Source organism: Mus caroli, chromosome 3 (genome assembly GCF_900094665.2).
Source record: "Mus caroli chromosome 3, CAROLI_EIJ_v1.1, whole genome shotgun sequence".
NCBI classification, from domain to species: domain Eukaryota; kingdom Metazoa; phylum Chordata; class Mammalia; order Rodentia; family Muridae; genus Mus; species Mus caroli.
In genome coordinates, this window is record NC_034572.1 from 20443528 (window position 1) to 20456972 (window position 13445).

General features: G+C 40.0%; 1 protein-coding gene across 1 annotated transcript in view; it reads right to left on the minus strand.

Moving 5' to 3' along the window:
* The window catches only part of Naaladl2 (N-acetylated alpha-linked acidic dipeptidase like 2), a 1234236-nt gene extending 1222238 nt beyond the window's left edge, over nucleotides 1–11998 (minus strand). Inside the window, exon 1 of the mRNA XM_029474777.1 lies at nucleotides 11831–11998. The gene's annotated coding sequence lies outside the window, so the exon portion shown is untranslated. The remainder of the gene's footprint in view (nucleotides 1–11830) is intronic.
* Between the last annotated feature and the right edge of the window lie 1447 nt (nucleotides 11999–13445).

Sequence of the window (13445 nt, forward strand, 5' to 3'; positions counted from 1 at the left end):
CAGGTGGTTCCTGTTAGACCTTCTGTGTTTGCATTCCTCTGTTTTATGTAAGAATCTAGTAACCTCTTTGTACCTTGCGGGTATGTCACCCAACTTCCTTGTTGTCTTCTGTATAAAAAGTCTGATGCTCGATTTGACATTACATTCAGATCCTCAACAACCTCTCCTGTGTGCATTTGTCTGTCATTCATCAGATGTTTTGCCTACCCGAGACTAGAGACCCATTCCACGCAGACAAAGGGGCCCAGAAGGTCTGCGGCAAAAATGCACAGAATTTATGGGGAATCACTGGTTCCTAAAGTACACATATTCTATTGGGTTGTAATGGCTCAGCAGTTAAGGACACCATTGCTCTTACAGAAAACCTGAGTTAGATTTGCAAAACCCAAAGAACATGGCTCGCAATCCTCTGTAAATACAGCCCTCTTCTGACTGCTATGGATGCCTACACACATGTACATCCATCCATCCATGCATACATGTGCACACACAAGAGAGAGACGGAGACAGAGACGGAGAGACAGAGAGAAAATAAGAGAGGGGGAGAGAGAAATAACTATAAACTTTTACAAATTAAAATTTTATATTTTGCTGGGCAGTGGTGGCATATGCCTTTAATCGCAGCACTTGAAAGGAGGTGGATTTCTGAGTTCGAGGACAGCCTGGTCTACAGAGTGAGTTCCAGGACAGCCCAGGGCTACACAGAGAAACTCAGCCTTGGGAAAAAAAAAAAAAAAAACCTATATATTTTGTTTTTTCTCTTTTTTTTAAATATACTACAGTTCAGCAACAACTGTATTGCTTAAATATGGAAAAAATGATAAGCATACAATGTTTCCTTTTAAAAATTATTCTCTGAAATCAATTTTAAATAAAACTCTTTTTATTTAATAGATATACTTTTCTATCAGAAAATTACCCAAAAAGACCACAAATATGTAACATATATCAATTAGATCTTTCTATCAAATCATCTTAAAGTAGCGATAAAAGGTAAGTTCTCCGTCTTCCCACACTGTTGTTTACAAACAGTAACACTAATGCAAAACCGACACTTCATTTTCTCGGCTTCCTCATCAGAGTGAAGCTCACTAAGAGTATATGAACACCAAGGGCAGGCGCTGGCTTATTTCTACAGTGTACTTTAGTCTCTTCCTTTGACTCCTGATGTCTTAACTCTTCTATCTCAGAAATTATTTATGAGTTTTACTAAGAGAGAGGGGGAAGGAGAGAGAGAGAGGACTATTTTACTTTCATTTGGCTTTTTATTTTATTTTAACAAACAGGTTTATGTGCCTATAGAGCCAGAAACTATAAAACTGGTTTCATTTTTAATCCTAGCATTGCTGCCAGGGTCTAACTAACATGTTCAGGCATCTTTACAAAAACTTTAATTTTTTTTCATATTATTTCATAGTCACAGACATTCACATTACCACATGGATTTAAATATGAAAACAAGATCTCTTGTCACTGCAAGCTCTAATTCCACGCTAGGAAGCATCGGTTGGATACTATTTCAAAGACGGCACCAACGTAAAGATGCTATCTTTGAGTTTTACAACAGTCCTCTTCCCTGAAGATCCTAAAACTCAGCTGCAGTTAAAGTTCTCATTTTAAGGGTAAAGTATTGAGCAAGACCAATGCTCAACTATAAAATGACTGAAAGAACTCTGTGAAGGCTCATAGAACTCCTCCTAAGCAATTCTCTGAGGCACAGCTGCTGCTCACATGCCAAGCTTGCACATCACTGTGAAAAGCAAACTGAGGGTCTTCCTTTACATTTTCCATTTCCAGTCACTGCTCTCAGTGTCTCCATCCTGGGTGGCATCACTTAATCCTCTAGGAACAGGCTTCCCCTGGTTTGTTTCTGTTTTGTTATTGTTGCTGTGTTTTGCTTTTTCTCTCTTAGGAGCACTGAAGATGATAGGTGAGAACATTTTTGAACTTTATAGACCCATATAAAATTAAAAACAAACCAAGAAGAGAGTAGGTTGAGAGTGAGACAGGAGGCTTACCTAGCTTTTGTTAAGATACTGCATAATCCTTTTTTCCCCTCATTTTTGTCAGTGACCAGAGAAAACTGCCCAAAGAACTTGGGGCCAACTCCTCTGGAGCATGCTTTCTCACCAGTGCACCTGGCCTCTCACTTGTTCACCCTCCCAGAATCTCCTATCCTGAAACACAGCAAGCTTGCTATTTTGACCACCTTTTTATCTCCAAGAAACATAGCAGAGGTTTAAAGAAATATTAACTAATTTGGGGTGAAATAATGAGCAGTTCACTAACTATGATATTAATGTAGAATAATAATAATAATAATAATAATAATAATGTTTCTATGTTCTAATAAAAATCACTAGTATAACAAACCTTCTTAAGAATCAGCTTTTAAAATTTATTATCTATTTGTTGAGAATTTCATACAAAGTATCTTGAGCATGTCTGTCTCAGCTCCCATTTTCAAGATCTCTTGGTGCCATCCCCATGGAACCCTCCCCACTTCAAGGTCTCTTCCTTTCTTTCCTGTAAGGATTGAGTCTCATTAGGCTGGTATGTGCATGGGTGTAGGCCCATCTATTGGATAATAGACAACTTGGGAGAGTCCACACCCCTGAAAAAAATTGACTCCCCTACCCTAGCAGCCATCAACTGCTAACAGCTTTCAGCTAGGACTGGACCTTGTGCGCCCTGTAATGAATAGATGTGGACAGGACCTGAGATGAATCTCAAGATTATCAATTTCTAACTTGTAAGCTTGTCAGCAATGAAAGCACAGACGAAACCCGCTCTTCTAGGATACATGCAAGTGAAAAAAACCCTCACTTTCTATATATCTATCTCTAGACCATCTATATCTATACTCTATATCTATAATCTGCATCTATCTATACCATCTCTATCTACATCTTTATCTATACAAATTTATATATATATCCCTCTTCAAGTATGAGATGACTAAATAGGCACACATTAAACAACACTGTGCCATATTGCAAATGAACCCAGAGGTAGGGTATTGGGAGAGAATACACTGAAAACTGCCCAAGAAAAGGCAGTCAGACACATGGAAAGATGAACCTAGCCACAGCAGAGGAACGTTAGAGGGGCTGTGACCATATTGGAGGAAGGAGACACTTAAACAAACACAAACATATATTTTAACTTGATATGTATGTGCCCGTCATTTAAAGAGGGAAAGGCAGTAAGGAATTGTATTCAAAAACAATTTTGGGGGAGTTGGAATTGTGGAATGTATCGAAAGTAGTTTTGACTAAATTTTTCTGTTTATTTTGCCCTAGACTTCAGTGCCTATTTCTTATCTAATGAGAAAAAAAAAAAGAAAAGATGTGAATTTTCTGGAAGGAGCTGGGGAGGGGAAAACAGTGATCAGAATGTGTCATATGAAAAAAAATCTATTTTCAATCAAACTTAAAATTAATTTTTTAATTTTAGGATTTTGGAAAGAAATTGAGCAGCAGTCTCTAATTCAGGTCACATTACAATTAGCCTTGATGAGTGAGTGGGTGATAAAAATATGGATTCACTCACAAAGCAGTGAGCAGCCACCAAAAATTATCATAATACAGACATGTGAAGGTATTATGTGGTTTTATGTATCAAACATGTAAAGTCTCTCATCTTTCATACACAATGAAACACCTCCATAAACTTGAACAAAACCTTTACAATACTTCCTTACTGAACCCTTGACATTCCTTTAAGCAAAGGAAAGAATAGAAAACAACACAGTGTTGCACACTAACCCACATATGATCGATCTTACCAAGCTTTTCTTCATGACAGTAAAGAATGAAGGAAACCTGAAAAGAACCGGGTCAGAGGAAATGTGTTTTAAGTATTAGGGCTGAATTAGTTGCATATTAAAACCCAGTTTCACTCAAAAACAACCCTGAAAGGAGAAGCTATAACTCTCACTGTAGAGGGTAAAATATAGGTGAGTCAAGTCATCAGGCACCAAATAGAACAGTGAGACGGGAAGCTGGGACTTAAACACCCATCTGACTAACTTCACAGACAAGAAAGTATGTCCAACAATTTGGCAAATACTATCTTAAATCATACACTATTCTTTACAATAGTTAAGTAATGTGCTTTTATTAACCCCACTTCACAAATTAATAGTTTAAAATTCTAAAATAAAATCACAGATAAAATAGATGGACAAGAAAGAGATAAGGTGAAAGACAAAAGGCAGATTTCCCAGAAGAGACTCCAAATGCTAAGAGGACAGCGGCTGAAGTCCTCCTGCCTTTCCCCTTTGACATCCTTAATCCTGCATTCTTGAAGACTGCATTAAATGGTTTGCACTATCATTGCTTAGATATTACAGTGAAGAACAATGCAGACGAGGTCTGGATTTTGGAAATGCTTCCACAACCTATGTATGTAATACAAAAGGAAGGTGAATGAGACAGAAAAATGTCAAAAAGTACAATAGCAAGACCATTTTAATCAAGCACCAATTTCCACGTTTTATAGCTCTTTTGTTCCAAAGACAATATGAGGGACTTTTTGTCATGAAAGAAAAAAAGCTTAGATGAGTTCAAAATAGGAGCATGTAAAAAATGTGTCTATTATAATACAAACATACCAATACTTTATTGTGTAGTTTTTGGTTTGATTTAAAACTGAATCCTTGATAAGGATACAAAAGTTGCACAATTGAATTTTTTATATTTGACATTGGAAAGAAGAAAAGAAAAGCTGGTTTTAACACACATATACCAGTCAACAATGAAACCGAGTAGCTTTCAACATTCAAGAGAATTGATAGCAATGAGATACTTGAATTTCAACATCATTATTTTAATTTGCAGTAGAAGTGAATTAACACAGAGACCCACAGTGGACAATATGCAGTGAGTGAGTGACATCTGAGAGTTTAGTCTGAAATGGGAAACCTTCATCAAATCTCTCCTCTCAAAGCGCAAGAACTGAACTATATGGACACAAGAGGCAGAAAGCTTGTAAGAGACAGAGGTGATGGATGATCCAAGAAAACAGGGTCTTCAAGATACAACAGAACAGATGCACATATGAATTCACAGAGACTGTGGCAGTATGCACAGGGCCTGCACAGGTTCAAGTCAGACAGGGTCCCAACACAGAGAAGGAAGAGGTGGATACCGGATCCCACCCCTATCCAACTATGGATTTTTTATTATCTATTTTTAAAAGATTCAAGGGAAAAATAGATATTTTTCAGATGAAAATCTAAAACATCTATTAACTGTTGTTGAATCATACCCTGTAATTAAATCTGAGGGGGGGAAAAAACCCAGTATGATAAAAACTCAACTTCTGAAAGGTGATACAACATTTATAAGCAAGTTGCTAGGGGAAAATCAAGCTGAGTTGAAAATAGTAGGCTACTATGCAATCACCTTTTGTATCTGCACTGTTCAGATCAAAATGTCAAAACAATTAACGTACAATTTTGTCTGGCATCAATAGCCCAGGTAACAGTGGGAAACAGACACTTGATTTCAGGTATTCTGTTTGCTTTAAACTAGCAGACAAATTGAGCAATGAAACAAATTTTGCTAAAGAAAACACGAGACAAGCTGCGAGATCACAGAGGTCAAGGAATTCATCAAGACTTACTTCCCATTCAAATTCAAGGTGGGGGACAATTATCTATTCCTCAGACAAGGACAAAAAAGAAAAGAAAAAAAAACTTATGGCAGGTATTTAATTAGCTATAAATGATATATAACTATAGAATCTAATAAATCTCAAATAAAAACTGAGCCACACTGATCTTATAGGAATATCAAGTGACTATTTTGTGTATGTATTTGTGTGCACAGCAGGAACATGTCTCTTCAACTTTTACCTTAACAAGCTATTTCTCCTATGTAATCATTTCATTTGTTTCTTTGAATATACAGTGTAAAATACTTACAAAATTGTAACATTTTTAGCTGTAGGAAGCCCTAAATTTTTCATAAGTCATGGGCCTTGCTTTTCAGAAGATAAAACAAAACAAAATCTACAAACACAAAGACAAAAAGAATAGATACAATCCACATTGTGTACAGAATTAGGACTATACTCTGGCTCTGGGTCTTTAGCTACTATCTTTTCAGTTAGTTGCACCACGTGCTTAACAGGTAAACTCCTGAAAGCTGTCAGTAGATATACTGTCAGTAGACACGATGGCAAGCCCCTATTGAAGTATCATTTCCTACTTAGTTATTTTATACAGGTTCTGCTTTCTAGGACTGAATGAAAAGTGAAATCATGATAGAACTTTCTATTAAGGCATATTTGTATTTCATTGGCTCTTCAACTATAATGTTCATTTGGAATATTCAGCATCTTAAATTCACAATCTGGAACTTTATTTTAATACAAATATTATGAATTACATTTGTTTCTCATGGCAGCAAGAGTTCTACCGATGACATACATTTACCTATGTACCCAATAATAATGTCCCATTGAAATTAAGGATACAGATAGTAAAAAAAAAAAAAAATAACCTACCTGGATCCATTACTTTCTATAACATTTTTAGCAAGTTCTTTCCTTTTTGAAGCTAAAATATGATATAATACAACATTTTCCACCTACCCTTGTCTCCCTCCAACCCTTCTGACATAGCCTCCCTTGCTCACTCCCTCTCAAATGAATGGTCTCTAATTGCTTTGTTGTTACATACATAGATATGCATCATACACACATAAGAGACCAAACCTCCTCCATCTTGGGACTAGCCTCCATCTTAAAAGAAAAACAGCCTGAGAACTTGACCCACTGCTGAAGCTGCACCCATGTACCAGGAAGGACCCCACAGCTTGTCCTTGACCCATACCCCAGATTTAATCCCTTGCTACTTCTTAGTAACAGTTAATCAAAGACTCCTCTGATTGTTTCAGATATATTTTCAGATTGTTTGTATTTTCATGGTCTTGCCTCAGAGTGCCCACCTGTTGGATTATAACAGTCATCAATTAGATGTTTGCGGGATCAATACCCCATTTCCTATAAAACTTTTTCCGGATGAGTGTTCAGGGCTGCTTCACCAAACCATCCTGCATGGCTCTGGGAAGTAAGCCCAAGCTTGAGTTTGTAATAAAGAGATCCTAATGTTTTTACATCAGAATCAGCTCCTTGGTGGTCCTGTGGGGTTCATGAATGCTTCCTGGCACTACACATACATGTATATATGTCTATATAATGTTACTTGTATGTGTATGATATGAGGACTGACCACTTAGTACTGGGAAGACCATTTACTGCATTCTCAGAATCCTTAATTGATTGTAGCTCTTTGTCTAGGGCTGAAACTCCATGGAATTTCCCCCTGAAAGTTCTTAATTCACCTTATACCTTAGTTTCTTCATTTGTGAAAATAACAGAAGCTATTTGGTAATACTTTGGTTGATATTAAATAAATTATTGCATACAAAGTGAAAGAAAAATGATAGTCCTTAGTAAATACTCTAAAATTATTATAGCTATTGTTACCAATTTTCACAGATAGTATATTAACATCGATGCTATGTAAACAACATAAAAGACAAAGTGTTCACCAATATGTGCAAGGGTCAGAGAATTAGACATTTTTGGTTCTATAGTGTGTGGCACATGCAAGCAGAGAAAAGAAACGGATGCATATGGTTGGGTTCGGAAAAAAAAAAAAAAAGCTTTATTTATAGAAACCTATGATGGGTTGGATTTGGTCTATGGGATACAGTTGCAGCCCCTTCATACAGAGTGGTCTCCATATTCTTCAGACAAGCAGAGCAGATAAGAAAAGAGCAATGCTACTCAGTTCACCACAGACACAGAACCAGCTCAAACTTCTATCAACACCCCTAGAGAGGAGGTTTATAATATATCCCACTCTAGAATACCAACTGAAATCTCTTTTCCCTATCCCTTCCACAACACACAATTAGCCAAAAACTAGTGAATTCTGGAGTCTGTTAAGTACTCTTCAGTTCTTGACACAAATAACACTGATAATTTTCATGTTAATTATTAAGAATTTCAAAATTCTCAGTGCTTTTCATGTGGCATTTTTAATTACACTGGCATGTCCGCATATACCCTTCTTTTTCTACTAGGAAAAATATATGAAGGCAGCCATAATCTCATTTAAATTGTGGTTATTACATCCCCTGGCTAAGACCTTATTCCCTATTTTATTCTATGGATTCATCACATAGTCCACATGAACAAAGGTAAATACTCTTGAACAGGTACTCTTTCCAACTACAGCCATTCTCTCAATCTTGATACACCAGCCAGGAAAAAATTACTCAAAAGAGTGTCTCTATACGTTATATATGGCACCTAGTCGATTTTAACATGATTAAAACCCGGCTTGAAACCAATATCAGCTAACATATTGCCCCAAATTTAATGTCACCTGTCCATAATTAAATCTACTACCAGATTCAACACTTCTTTTCATTTTATCAAACTGTGCATATAGAAAACCAAAAGTCTCAGAGCTAGGTATGTACTTAAGGAGCAAAGCACAGGGCTGCATTGACGGAAACCCTAGGTTCCTGATAACCCGATTGAAGGGGGAGGGTAGTATGGAACTGAACAGTTTTCATAAGAAGCAATATCATAGTGAATAAACACTTTGAAAGATGTTCAACATCGTTAGCCATCAGATAAGCACAGATTTAAACCATTTTCCATTTCACCCTTCTCAAAATAGCTATTATCAAAGAAAACTAACAGGACAAATTATGGGGAGACTGGGGGGGGCATCCTAGTACACTGTTGGTGAGGCTGTGAAAGGGGGCATCCTATTTCTCACCTGTTGGTGAGAAAGAGAACAACGACGTACTATGGCAACCAGCCTACTCGTTTCTCCAAAATTGAAATATAAAACTGCCTTGTAGGTAGACCATATACCCTGCTACGCAGTCCTGGGTCCCTATGACAGGACTCTATGTCCTATTGCAGACTACTATTCACAGTAGCTAGGGAATGAGACCAGCCTAGATGTCCATCAACTGGCCAATAGTGAAAATGTGGTGCAGAGAGACAATATAATTCTACTCATTATGCACACATACAAAAAAAGTAGGGAGCTGAAAAAATATACTGAGTAACCTAGCACAGAAAGACAGATATCATAGTCTCTCTCATGTATCTGCCCTAGGTTTGAATTTTATATTTCTGTGTTTGGTTGGGATATCAGTATAGACCGGGAAGTAAGGAAGGAGACATGAGACAGATGGGATCTTCACGGAGATTAAAAAAAAAAAAAGTCACATGTCATATGTAAGTCTGGGTAAGAGGGAAACACAAGACATAAAAAGGCTTAAACAGAGATGGCAGCGTGGTAGCCGGGGTGAGGGTTGGGGTGGAAGAGGTAAAGGGACAATTAACCAAAACTAAAGATGCATTAGAAAGCTATGCAGAGACCTGTCCTTTATATGCTAACTAAAATACATAATTTTTAAAATGAGTTAGAACAGTGATACTCTGCATGGTGAATAGCACTCTGCCCAGGCATCATGGATTTTTTTTTTTTTAAATACAAATAATTGTCTCCCCCACTGCCACCCCAGTGAGTACAGTTGCCACTTCTCTTGCTTGCCTGCCAGAGCAATTGGTAATGCCCTGTTGCTGAAGACACCACTTTGGTTAGCAGACACAGAAATCAATGTGGAACTGAGCTTAAAGCTTTCTTCCTACAAACTAATGTTCATAAGGACTAACGATGCTTATATGGCCTCCAGGGAGAAGAAAGTTGTCAACAGCGGACCAGCTGAGGACTCTGAGTGCTATTTGGAAGATAAAAAATCATTTTCTGATTTGAGTCCCACTCCATGAAAAGACATATACAAGTCTGGTCAAACTGTAGTTGGGAGGGTAGGAAGCTCTAAGATGTAATCTACTGCTGTTTGGAAAACTGACATATAGTGACTCTGCCTTCTAATATATGAGTTCATATTCCCAGAAAAGCCTGTATTAGTGCTGCTCTCTGCAGTCGGTACAGTCTTTGGTGATGGTGATGGTGCTGGCAGGGGTCTTTATTGTGTTTGGTTTTCTGGAGACAGGGGATGGGGACTGGCGGTGATTAACTGGTCAAAATCCTGAGAATAAGTGACAGAATATATCATATACTTTACGGCTCAGGGCATCTCAAAGGGGACAAAAATTTGTGAGAACCTTGGTTCATTGTTATGCCAAAAGAAAGAGTGAATACAATTGAAACATTGATTATGTGCAGTAGAGAGGAATACATTGTTTCGAATGGAGAGAGAACGGGTAACAGTGTACCACGGCTCTGCCCACCTTTGAAACTCTGTAGCATATAAATTGCAACAACTGCCCGCTTGACATAACTTGAATATTCAAAAGCATGAATGTCCTAATCCTACCAGCACACCAATGTCCTACAATATTCCCCAGCTCAGTAAATGGAAATTCTGTCTTAATAGCTAATTAGTGTCCCAGCTATAAATCATTATTTTCATACAACCAGTTGCCCCCAACACAGTAACCAGCGTGATGTTTTTAAATAGATGTATCATTACTACATTCCCTTCTGTCAAAATACTCCAAAGGCCTTCCATATTACTTGAAGAGATATGGCAGTAGTTCAGTATACCATACTATCTAGACCCTACGAGAAAGTTTAAAGCCATATCCACTTCTCTCTCCTCAATTCCACTCTGGCCACACACACTTCTTTCCTTATCCTTGAACTCAGCAACAGACAAGGCCTCTGTAGGCTTGCTATTGTGCTTAGAGAGCTCTGGACCTACACAGCCCATGGCTTTCTTCCTCACCTGTTGAAGTCTGTTGAAATATGTCGCTTTCGCTTGAAGATTTCCTTTATTAGCCATTTTAAAATGCATAACACACAAACTTATTTTTCTTGTTGTATACGCTTCCTACTAGAACGTACAATCCAAAAAAACAAGAATGTCTGCTCAATTCTAATGCCTAGGGCAGTGTTTGGTAGGTAGTAAGCAGTATCTGTTAATTGCACGTATAAGCAAGAATCAAGCTCTCCATGTGTCCTAGTAATGCTTTATGTAACTGATAAATTATATAATTCACTCGTACTGGAATTCTGAGAAAAATGCCTGGAATACTCTATGTGGTATCAGACTGCATTAGATAATGCAATTGTATTTCTGAGAAATTCTGAGGTCAGAGATAACTGCTGATGGTAAAAAGGGGTGTCGGAGGGCGCTAAAAATCCCCTTTCCATGAAGAATGTCTGAGGGATTAAAAAGAAACGAGGAAACCCCTTCTTAACTACCAGTTTAAAATCCAACCTTTCCTTCGATCTCCATTCCCCTGCTACCACTGGGGATGGGTCTGCAATCCTGGGACTCAGGCTAATGCCTTCAGCACAAAGAGCACCCAGCGGGCAGGGACAGAATTTTGCATCTTATTCCCATCCCTGGTTAGCACAGAATGTCGCTCGTGGCCGACTGGAGTAAACACTGCGAGTGCCTCACTGTGAGAGAAGCAGAGTTTCCTAAGTTTCTTCGCAGCTCGGCTGGACTAACGTCTACCCATTAACTTAGTTCAGGGCTGAGCGCCCCTAGGGATGCGGGGCCCTAAGCAGTGCAGGGAGGCCGGGCGGGAGGGCGATGGGGATGCTCGACACCCGACGGCCACTCGGGGAAGACAGCGCGACATTCCGCGGGTGGCGGAAGCCGCGGTCCGTCGGGCTGCTGCTGCTGGCGTCCCCGCCTCAGGGTCGCCAGCGGCTCGGAAGCGCGGAGGCAGGCCGCGGACCAGCGGGCGCGCGCCCGGCCTCGCCCCGTCGCCCCGCGGGCTCCCGCGGCACGGGGACGGGGACTCGCGTTACCTGAGCGGCGCCGCGGGTCTGCGGTACGGCGGCCGGCGGGGCCTGTTTTCGGCAGCCGTAAAGCGCGGGCGAGCGGCGACCCCCACCTCGGCGGGCGCCTCGGACCGAGCGTCGCCTCCTCGCGGGCGTCAACCAGGGCCAGCGCTGGGCCCGCGGCTGAGTCACCGGAGCCGCGCTGCCAAGGCCGACCGAGGGCCGCGGGAGGGTGAAGCGAGCGCGGGAGGAGGGCTCTCGGGGACGCCGCAGCACCGGACACTTGGCCCCAGGGCGACCCCCGAGAGATTGACGCCCTCTGTGCGATTGCAGCCCCCGTTTATCCTTTGCGCCCTACGAAACGTTTAAAAGATAAAAAGAGCAAAGTTGTCTTGGTCAAGTAGGCAAGTTCAAATCTGTGCCTCGGTTTCTCAAATAGTACAGGGATTTTTAAAGAGAGGAAACATAGCTGGGACACGGTTAGGTGGCCCAGACCAGGGACTTGGGTACAAGCCTGGCATGGCAGAAACTGAAATGTCTCCGCACTCTGGAGGGGAGGTAGAGGCAGAAGGATCTGAAGGTGGAGGTGATTCGTGGGTCACATAGGGAATTCGGAAGCAACCTGGCGTTCATGAAACCCATCTTAAAATAATCAGAGAAAATAAAGACTGGCTTAACATGGGCCTGTTTTAAAAGGAAGTTACAAAAGTGAAGAAATGATTGTTTTGTACAAGTGTGGAAAATTACATAAAAGTCACAGTGGAAGGTAAGAAAGCGGATACTAAGAGAAGGAGTTCAGTTAGAGAAGGAGGAAGAACTGAGAAAGGAAAGGTAGCCCATGAGCCACAGAGAGAAGGATGCACAGAGCCAGCAATGTATTGACTTGCTATTTAGAAATTCCTGACAAACTCCTTCCAGTGAGCTTGATTGTTTAAATATGCAAACAGATAAACAACTGCCTGAAAATGAGCCCCACGTGAAGAGTCTTTGCTCCAGTGAATGAGTTCTGGCAGCTCTGCAAATCGAGGGTATTCTTCCTGCATCTTGAGGGTTTGAGTCATCAAACCCACAGCAAAAAAATTAGTGGGCTGGATTCCTGAAAGGCACGACAGATGGAGCATTCTCCGTTGGTTTTAATAACGATGTGATGTTCCCTGCGGTGCTTCTGTCAATTTTAGAAGAAAGGAGTACACATATAAATTTGAGATGTGAATAAGGCGGTAAAATCTAAGCCAGTTACTTAATACTAGAGTATCCACCCAGCCCTCCAAAGGATCATCTCCCCAGCTTTCTCTTTTTCTTTCTTCTTTGTTTCTGTTTTCACAGCACTCCGTTTTGCCTACTTAACAGTTTTTTCTTCCCCTTTACAGTGGAACTGCTTAAGGAAAAGGTGGTTTTAATTAATATGAAGGAATGGAAAGAATTTTAGCTGGGCCTCTCTAAGTAGGGTGCAACTTTCTGAAGGAAAGGATTTTTCTAAAGTTTTAATGAGTGAGTCACCAGATACAACATCAAAAAAGATTTGTTTTCAAACAAGGGAACAATAACACTGGGGAATGAAGCAAAATAGGTTAGAGTGGAAATCACCCTAATTCCTTGAAGAATTAAACATTAGAAGTGTTTCTGAGAGAGGGGAAATGCA